Source organism: Lycium barbarum, chromosome 5 (genome assembly GCF_019175385.1).
Source record: "Lycium barbarum isolate Lr01 chromosome 5, ASM1917538v2, whole genome shotgun sequence".
Taxonomy (NCBI): domain Eukaryota; kingdom Viridiplantae; phylum Streptophyta; class Magnoliopsida; order Solanales; family Solanaceae; genus Lycium; species Lycium barbarum.
The window spans coordinates 78,147,304-78,158,111 of NC_083341.1; positions in this window are offsets into that span (position 1 = coordinate 78,147,304).

Consider the following 10,808-nt stretch of genomic DNA (forward strand, 5'->3'; position numbering starts at 1 on the left):
CATCATCATCATTCTAGTGTCATCATATCGTATAACTTATCTCATATAGACATTCATAGGTATAAGCTTTTAACTTCTTAGAATGTAAGAACTCATGAAAGGAATAGGGATTCAAGCTAAAAGATTCATGCCATTAGAAAGAAGGACTAGCCTCACATACCTTGGTCGTTTAGCTAAGATATCGCTCACTTGTTATCCGTCGATATCACGTCGTTACCTTCATAAGAGAATTCGTATCAACATTAGTAAACTAACTATAAGAACGCATCGCTAATTCTGGGAAAAGTTGGGCAGCGTCTCCTTTGCTCATACTAATTTTCTCTCGTTCTATATCAACTCCCAATATTCATAATATTATTCGCAATATCATAATCGACAATCGTCGTTTACGCACATTTGGCAAAATCCACCATTTTCCTTTAATTTTCCCTTATTTTTGCTTCTAACTCATCCTTGCGTTTTCATGCATTTAATGCTTGTTTCATGATATTAACATCATTTATAACGTATTTGTACTCACAACACTTCAATATTCATAGTTCAATTCCACTATCATTCATTTATGTCACTATTCACTCAATAATGACCCATTTCTATGTTCTTCTACATTTCAAGTGTCTAAGCTTTCCAATACTTCAAACAACATGGAATAATCATGAAACTTACCTTGGATGATGGTTGAACAATCCTTAAGTTGAAATACTTCAATTAGCCAAAACCCTAGTTCCACCTTCTTTGAAATTTCTTCACTTAGATGATCCTTTGTTGTGTTCTTACAATTATTTTCATTAATTTAGTGTTGATAATCTTAGGTTTCCTTGGATTTTCTCTATATTCTTAGAGTTGAAGTGTGGAAGAACACTCTAGAGTTTTCTTGAAGTGTTTGGATGAAAAATGACGTGAAATGGGCTTAAGTCCCTCTTAATAATCCCAAAATCTAATCTTTAATGAATTTTTGTCGGGATGAACAGTGGTCGTAAACCACCATATACGGACCGTATTTTGATTTACGGTCCATCCTCCATGGCCGTATTTAATCATTTTAAAAACAGAAAGTTTTGGCTGAGGAACATGGCAATTTACGACCTGGTTTACGGACCGTAAACCAGTTTACGGGCCGTAAACTGGGTCGTATTTAACCATATTCAACACTTTGACAGAAACATAGAATTTTTGGTTGATGGAAGACGATTGCACTATACGGTCCGTAAATCACTTTACGGGCCGTATAGTGCCATATACGACCACTGGACCGAAAATTTTCCGCGACTTTCTTATTTCCAAAAATTCTTAATTAGCCATTCCCGACTTAATAGAACATCATTCACTCAAGCCCTTCATAGTTCTACTCATCACACAAGTACGGAAAAATTTCCGAGGTGTAACATTCTTCCCCCCTTTTGGAACGTTCGTCCTCGAATGTTCGACACTTGGGAATTCTAGAAAATTTTTGCCAGAGTTTCCTTTGTAATTTGGACACTACCTTCCCATTACAACAACCCACAATATCTTTGCCTCACAGGGTTATATCACAATATCAACACATTTATGGCTACACACGACCAAAAACACAAAATTAAAACATACATACCTTACATCATCGACGTCTCATCTTGAATCTCTTCTGGGGATTGGAACAAATGGGGGTACATAGATTTCATCTTCTCCTCCGCTTCCCAAGTCATTTCTTCCTGATTATTGTTCCACCATAGAACTTTGACTGAAGCAACCTCTTTATTCCGAAGCCTTCGTACTTGTCTATCCAAAATGGCAATGGGCATTTCCTCGTATGTTAGCTTTTCTGTTACTTGCATATCATCAACCGGAACTATTCTTGTTGGGTCTCCAATACACTTGCAGAGCATCGAAACATGGAATACTGGATGCACGGATTCGAGCTCTGAAGGCAAGTCCAATTCATAGGCTACTCGACTCACCTTGCGAATGATTTGTTAGGGTCCGATATATCTGGGACTTAACTTTCCCTTCTTGCCAAATCTCATCACTCCCTTCATCGGCGATACCTTCAGGAACACCCAATCGCCCACTTGAAATTCCAAGTCTCGTCGGCGCTTATCTGCATAATACTTTTGGCGACTTTGAGCTATTAACAGTCGGTCTCGAATCACTTTAACCTTTTCAACTGCTTGTTGGATCAAGTCGCCCTATCAATTGTACTTCTCCGGTTTCAAACCATCCAATTGGAGATCTGCATTTTCTTCCATATAAGGCCTCGTATGGAGCCATTTGAATACTGGAATGATACCTGTTATTATAGGCAAATTCAATAAGAGGCAAATGCTCATCCCAACTACCACCAAAGTACAACACACACGCTCGTAGCATATCTTCCAAGGTCTGAATAGTATGGTCGGCTTGTCCGTCGGTCTACGGATGGAACGTCGTGCTGGGCTTAACTTGAGTACCTAGACCTTCTTGAAAGGACTTCCAGAACTTGGCTGTGAACTATGCCCCTCTGTCTGTGATAGTGGCTAAAGGAATACCGTGAAGTCGTACAATATCCTTGAGATACAATTTAGCATAATCTTCCGCTGAATATGTGGTTCTAACGGGGAGAAAATGAGCTGCTTTCGTGAGTCTATCCACGATCACCCATATAGAATCATACTTCCCTCGCGTACGGGGTAATCCTACCACAAAATCCATATTAGTTTCTTCCCATTTCCACGTAGGAATCTCAATTGCTTGCAATAAGCCTCCTGGTTTTTTATGCTCGACCTTCACTTGCTGGCAATTTGGGCACTGTGCTACAAATTCTGCTATGTCTCGCTTGATGCCATCCCACCAATATATCAATTTGAGATCGTGGTACATCTTTGTTGCACCTGGATGAATAGAATATCGGGAATAATGTGCTTCCTCTAAAATCCGTTGGCGCAAGTTTGCCACATTCGGTACACATAGCCGGCCTCGATATCTAAGAACCCCTTCTATGGAAACTTCGAATGGAGAATTTTCCTTTTCCTGAGATAGATCTCGATAGTGGCTTAACTGAGGATCTTCATATTGGCGTTCCTTCACTTCTAGATTCAATGATGAAACTGTGGTGTCATTGATGCTAATACGTGCATCTCTTGAATCAATTGGTCGTACGCCGAGACTTGCTAACCGATGGACCTCACGAACCATTTCTCGCTTTTCCGAAGGAACTCCACATAAACTACCCATCGATCGGCGGCTAAGTGCATCTGCTACTACATTCGCCTTCCCTGGATGATATAGAATGTTCACATCGTAATCCTTCAGTAATTCTAACCATCGCCTTTGCCGCAGGTTCAACTCCTTCTGTTTGAAAATATATTGAAGGCTTTTGTGATCCGTATAGATGTCCACGTGCACACCATATAAGTAGTGTCTCCACATTTTCAATGCATAAATGACCGCAGCTAGCTCAAGATCATGAGTGGGATAATTCTGTTCATGTTTTCGCAACTGTCTCGAAGCATATGCAATAACGTTCCCATTCTGCATCAAGACACATCCTAATCCCACACCGGAGGCGTCACAATATACTACATAGCCATCTGATCCTTCTGGAAGTGTTAGCACTGGCGCTGAGGTCAACCTGTTTTTCAACTCTTGGAAGCTACGCTCACAGGCATCACTCCACTGGAATTTAGCCGACTTCTGGGTTAACTTTGTCAATGGGGCTGAAATAGATGAGAAGCCCTCTACGAATCTTCGATAATAACCTGCCAAACCCAGAAAACTACGAACTTCCGTGGGTGTCGTAGGCCTTGGCCAAGTCTTCAAAGCTTCTATATTCTGAGTGTCGACTCGGATACCATCATCTGAAATAACATGGCCTAGAAATTCCACCGATTTTAGCCAAAACTCGCACTTCGAAAACTTTGCATACAATTCCCGATCTCGATGAACGCCAAGAACAATTCTTAGATGATCTGCATGTTCTGATTCTGTGCGAGAATATACCAGGATATCGTCGATGAACACTATCACAAAGAGATCCAAGAACGGCCTAAACACATTATTCATTAAATTCATGAACACTGCCGGGGCATTCGTCAACCCGAACGACATTACTCGAAACTCGTAATGGTCGTACCTCATTCTGAAGGCTGCCTTGAGAATGTCTTCTTCTCTGATCCTCACTTGATGATAACCCGATCTTAGATCTATCTTGGAAAACCACTTAGCACCTTGCAATTGATCGAACAAGTCGTCAATTCTAGGAAGGGGATATTTGTTCTTCACCGTCACTTTGTTCAACTGTCTATAATCAATACACATTCGTAACGAACCGTCTTTCTTCCTTACGAACAAGACCGGTGCTCCCCATGGCGAGGAACTGGGCCTGATGTAACCCTTCTCGAGCAAATCCTTCAATTGTGCCTTTAGCTCCTTCAACTCTGCTGGAGCCATTCGATAAGGAGGAATAGAGATAGGCTCGGTGTTTGGTAATACATAAATAGCAAAGTCGATTTCCCTTTCTGGAGGAAGACCTGGAAGTTCATCTGGGAATACGTCTGGAAATTCGTTCACCACTGGAACAGATTGGAAAGTCGGCGGCTTTGCCTCTGTATTATGAACCCGGACTAGATGATAAATGTAACCTTTTGCTATCATCTTCCTCGCCTTGAGGTAGGAAATAAACCTACCCTTTGGGGATGCCGTATTACCTTTCCACTCAAGTACGGGCTCTCCCGAAAATTGGAATCGAACTACCTTGGTCCAGCAGCAAACATTAGCATAACACGATGCCAACCAATCCATACCCATAATTACATCGAAATCTATCATCTCGAGTTCAATCAAATCCGCTGTCGTCTGGCGATCACATATAATGACTACACAGTCCTTATATACTTGTCTCGCTATTACGGGATCACCAACCAAAGTGAATACCTCGAAAGGTTTAATCGGCTCAGGTCTCACCCCAACACAATCAGGGATATACGGAGTAATATATGAGAAGGTAGAACCTGGATCAATATCAGCATATACGTCACGGGAAAATATAGTCAAGGTACCTATGACAACATCTGGGGAAGACTCAAGATCCTGTCGCCCAGCTAAGGCATATACACGGGGCTGAACAACACCTGAAGTGGATGCTCCCCCTCCACCTCTGCCTCTGCCTGCTGTAGTCTGAGGAGTCTGTGCTGTCGGGCGAGCTGACGAAGAACCCGCTGCTGAACCTGTGGGCTGAGTCCCCGCTCTATCTCTCATGGAGGGGCAGTCTCTCATCATATGACCAACCTGCCCGCAAGCATAACAAGCATCCGAACCCTGACGACACTGTCCGGAATGCAATTTACCGCACTGGCTACACCGCGGTACTGGAGGTCTCCTCTGGCTAAAGTCTCCCATAGACTGCGAATCTGAGGCCCTCGAACTCTGCCCCTGGCCTGACTGAAAAGAACGGTCAAATCTCCTATCCGAGAATCTGGGAGGTGCACTGGTCACTGTCTGACCTGAGTGCCTAGAATGCGTCTGTTTCGGTCCTCCTCGGTACTCACTGCTCTCCCCCATAGATCTATCCCTCTTACCTTGTCTTCTATCACCATCACGATCACTTCTCTGCTGTCGTTGTCGTTCTTCGAGGTTCTGAGCATGGGCCTGTATCCGGGAAATATCCATCCCGTCTTGCAAAGAGGCTGTCAGACAATCCCTAAACAAGTGTGTTCCTAAACCGCTCACAAGTCTATAGACTCGGTCTCCCATGTCAGCCACCATAGTCGGAGCATACCGGGCCAATGAGTTGAATTGCATACTATACTCTCGGGCACTCATGCTTCCCTGTTTCAAATTCAACAACCTGTCCGCTCTAGTTCGGCGGACTTCAGGTGGCAAGTAATGACGAATAAAGCCATCCACAAATTCTTGCCAAACGGGAGGTGGTGCGTTCTCTCCCCTTGATATCACCCAATTTTTATACCATAGTACCGCCACGTCGCGAAGTCTATATGAGGCCAACTCCACGGATTCGGTCTCAGAAGCATGCATAAGTTTCAGCGTCCGCAACATCCCATCGATAAAACCTTGTGGGTCCTCCTCCGGCTTCGACCCGAAAAATTCTGGAGGGTTTAGAGTAAGGAAATAACGGGCTCTTGTACTAGCCGAACGATCACTTGGGCCCGCATTATGTCGTTGTGCCTGAGCGGCAACCAACTGTGTCAATAAATGTATGGCCTCGGACACTTGTTGACCCAAAGCACCCGGTGGAGGAATCGGAGCTGAGGCTCCTCCCTGCTCTTCTACATTGGGCGCGACCTCACTTTGCGATTCACTTTCCTCTACCTCCGCCGGAGGCTCCCTTTCTGCCCACTTCTTCGTCGTAGCTTTGCCTTTCTGGGCAGCTGTAGCTTTTCCTTTCGGCGGCATTTTTCTGAAACCATAACGCACTTTTAGGAATAATATAATCCTAGACATGGCTCTATCGCACGATCTCATGAGAAGAAAGATGGTCATTTTCCTAAATGCCCTGTAGCCTCTTGTTTATTAGCGTGGCGCGCAACACACCATAAACAAGACTCTACTAGACACGGCTCGTGGACACTTCCTAGGACGAACTGCTCTGATACCACTTCTATCACGACCCGACTAGGGGCCGCGACGGGTACCTGGAGCTAGTTACCGAGCACCGCTCACTCTACTACTTATCTTACTCACTCAATAGTCTGTTACCAACTTAGTATACAAATAGCATGAGAAATCATATTATAAATAAAATGTAAATACTTATATACATTGCCTCTTGGCCATCAAAATAAAATATAAAATAATAGCATTTTTGTGAGACCATCTAACCCACACTGCGTATTTACGAGCCTCTTCTAACATAATGAATACATAGACGGAACAAGACTCCGTCATGCCCAAAATATGCATATATGAATGTACATCAAAAGAATAGCCATAAGCACCTCTGAACAATGGAGTGCTATCTATCAGCTGACAGCTCCTGAGGACCTGGGTCAAGCTCTCCTCCCTGTCTACCTGTGGGCATGAACACAGCGTCCGAAGAAAGGACGTCAGCACGAATATTGTACCGAGTATGAGAGGCATACATAATGAAAGGAAACATCAATAATATGGGAATAACATCAACATGAGACATGTGGATCCGACTGATAATCATAAATGAAGTAATGTATGCTATCTTACTCATACTCATCATCATAACATTTATGCATCATATGTAAGCTACCCGTCCATGTCGAAACGGTGTGATAATCAATAATATTAGCCCGCGTCCAGGCCTCCCGCGTCCGGGGTACCATCTCATGCCGCCCACTAGTGGTGTCTGCCCATGCCCGAAGGTCATGGTGTATCCGTATAGCTGCCCTCCTTGGCGGTGACTGCCCGGCCAACTAGGCACGGTGTGAAATTCTCATGATATGCTTAACATAAATACTCATAGTAATATGCTTATCATAAAATACTTATCTTATCATAATGCGTATATAAGACTCATGATCAAATTTACTCTATCGAGGTGACGTAAGGTCGTGATCCCCCGGTTACATTATGGAACCATTGTGGACATTCTGCCTCACCTTGAAAGGACTAGTACATAAGGTGAGTGTAGGCAAGTAATAACATCATCATCATTCTAGTGTCATCATATCGTATAACTTATCTCATATAGACATTCATAGGTATAAGCTTTTAACTTCTTAGATTGTAAGAACTCATGAAAGGAATAGGGATTCAAGCTAAAAGATTCATGCCATTAGAAAGAAGGACTAGCCTCACATACCTTGGTCGTTTAGCTAAGATATCGCTCACTTGTTCTCCGTCGATATCACGTCATTACCTTCATAAGAGAATTCGTATCAACATTAGTAAACTAACTATAAGAACGCATCGCTAATTCTAGGAAAAGTTGGGCAGCGTCTCCTTTGCTCATACTACTTTTCTCTCGTTCTATATCAACTCCCAATATTCATAATATTATTCACAATATCATAATCGACAATCATCGTTTACGCACATTTGGCAAAATCCACCATTTTCCTCCAATTTTCCCTTATTTCTGCTTCTAGCTCATCCTTGCGTTTTCATGTATTTAATGCTTGTTTCATGATATAAACATCATTTATAACGTATTTGTACTCACAACACTTCAATATTCATAGTTCAATTCCACTATCATTCATTTATGTCACTATTCACTCAATAATGACCCATTTCTATGTTCTTTTACATTTCAAGTGTCTAAGCTTTCCAATACTTCAAACAACATGGAATAATCATGAAACTTACCTTGGATGATGGTTGAACAATCCTTAAGTTGAAATACTTCAATTAGCCAAAACCCTAGTTCCACCTTCTTTGAAATTTCTTCACTTAGATGATCCTTTGTTGTGTTCTTACACTTATTTTCATGAATTTAGTGTTGATAATCTTAGGTTTCCTTGGATTTTCTTGATATTCTTAGAGTTGAAGTGTGGAAGAACACTCTAGAGTTTTCTTGAAGTGTTTGGATGAAAAATGACGTGAAATGGGCTTAAGTCCCTCTTAATAATCCCAAAATCTAATCTTTAATGAATTCTTGTCGGGATGAACAGTAGTCGTAAACCACCATATGCGGCCCGTATTTTGATTTACGGTCCGTCCTCCATGGCTGTATTTAATCATTTTAAAAACAGAAAGTTTTGGTTGAGGAACATGACAGTTTACGACCTGGTTTACGGACCCTAAACCAGTTTACGGGCCGTAAACTAGGTCGTATTTAACGATATTCAACACTTTGACAGAAACTTAGAATTTTTGGTTGATGGAAGACGATTGCACTATACGGTCCGTAAATCACTTTACGGGCCGTATAGTTCCATATACGACCACTGGACTGAAAATGTTTCGCGACTTTCTTATTTCCAAAAATTCTTAATTAGCCATTCCCGACTTAATAAAACATCATTCACTCAAGCCCTTCATAGTTCTACTCATCACACAAGTACGGACAAATTTCTGAGGTGTAACAGTATTCTACCAAAACAGAGGTTTATAATTTTGTAAGACCTTATGACAATAACGATGGATATGTTTTACAATGACGTTGATGATGTCAAGGATGAGAATGTTTGTATGATGACTATGATAAAAATGATTTCATGTTTAAAGGTTTTTGTAAGGAACAATGTCCATAACTTTCTTATACTAACTCGGATTGACTCGAAACGTGGTTATGATCTTATTCTAAGTTCTCCTAACGTTGCTATTCGTTGCTAGTCTCACCTTATAATAATTGTTCCTTCATGGTGAGGCAAAGCCATGATGATTATTCCATAATACAATCGGAGGTTACCGACCTTACGTCACTTCGATGGAGTTATAGCTTTTGATTAGGCTCTTATGCATGCTTAAGTTATGATGATTACACCGCGCCTATACGGTCGGGCAGCACCGCTAAGGCGGGCGGCTTATGGATATTAACATAGTGTCTATATGGCACGGGCATCACCACTTGTGGGCGACGTGAGATGATTACCCCGGACGCGGGAGGCCTAGACGCGGGCTAATGATGTTATTTGATTCAGACAGCTTATGTATGCATGAAAGTGAAAGTGAGCATGCATGATTCCGCCTTAAGAGGTAAGCAGTTACAGTCATACCTTTTCTTTTATCTTCCATATTTCCTTATTATGTTGTTGTTCATATTCTGTCCATATTATCATGTTATCATTCATGCCTTACATACTCAGTACATTGCTTTTACTGACGTCCCTTCTTGTGGACGTGTGTTTCATGCCGCGCAGGTACACCCAAATGAGTAGAAGTTATTATAGAAGATGTTCCAGCGGAGTTGGCAAACTCCATTTGCCCTAGAGTGTTGCCGGGTCAGAGTACTATTCTATGATGTCTTGTTCGAAGTTAGAGACTTTGCAGACAGAGTCGTGGGTATAGAATGTCGGTATTGTAATCGGCTCCACCAGCCGATTTGTTATTCTGTTTCATGTGATGATAGATTTTATTTGAATTGAGTACAATGAAAAAACAAAATTGAAAGCTTTACTATGTTTTTCATTTCTTATTGATGTAAGAGTCTAAAGAAATTAAATATGTAATAAGAGTCAGCGGGTTCGCTCGGCTCTGAGTCTGGGGTCGGGTGCCCATCACACCCTAGTAATGTTGGGGTGTGACAAAGTGGTATCAGAGCAGGCTGTCCTAGGGGTTGTCTGCAAAGTCGTGTCCAGTAGAGTCCTGTTTATGGGTGTGAAGTCGGCCACATTTATAAACAGGGGGCTGCGGGGCATCTAGGGATTGTTGACCTTCTTTCTGTCATAGATCGTGCGATAGAGCCAAGTCATAGGAAATGAGATTCCTTATGTAAGCCTTACATACGACGGAAGGAGGTAAGTAATAATATGGAAAGTTACAGAGGTAAGTCCTGATATATTTGATCTGTTACCTGAAATTGGCAGTTCCGGATGGCTAGAATGTGATATATAGTCGTATGCTCTGTGAGGCATTGCTGATATTTGTTGTGTACAGACTTTGAAAAGAAAGAATGGTATAAGAGGAACAAGGTCTGATGGAGGGTTCAGAAAGTCGACAATTAATTTTGCTGCAGGTTATTATGTAAAAGTGGTGAGTAGGAATCCAAATAGGCTGATACCCGAGTACTTACAAGTAACGGCAACGAAGGTATATTCGTTACCATCGGGAATTTGGGAATCTAGGACGAAAGGTAGTCATACATGAAAGCAAAAGGTGAATATTGAGGACCGAAAGGGGCAAAACAGTAATTGTAAAAGGAAGGACGTGTTACGAAAATGTCTCGAAATCCGTGAGACCTCGACTTTCTCCAGATCATGTTA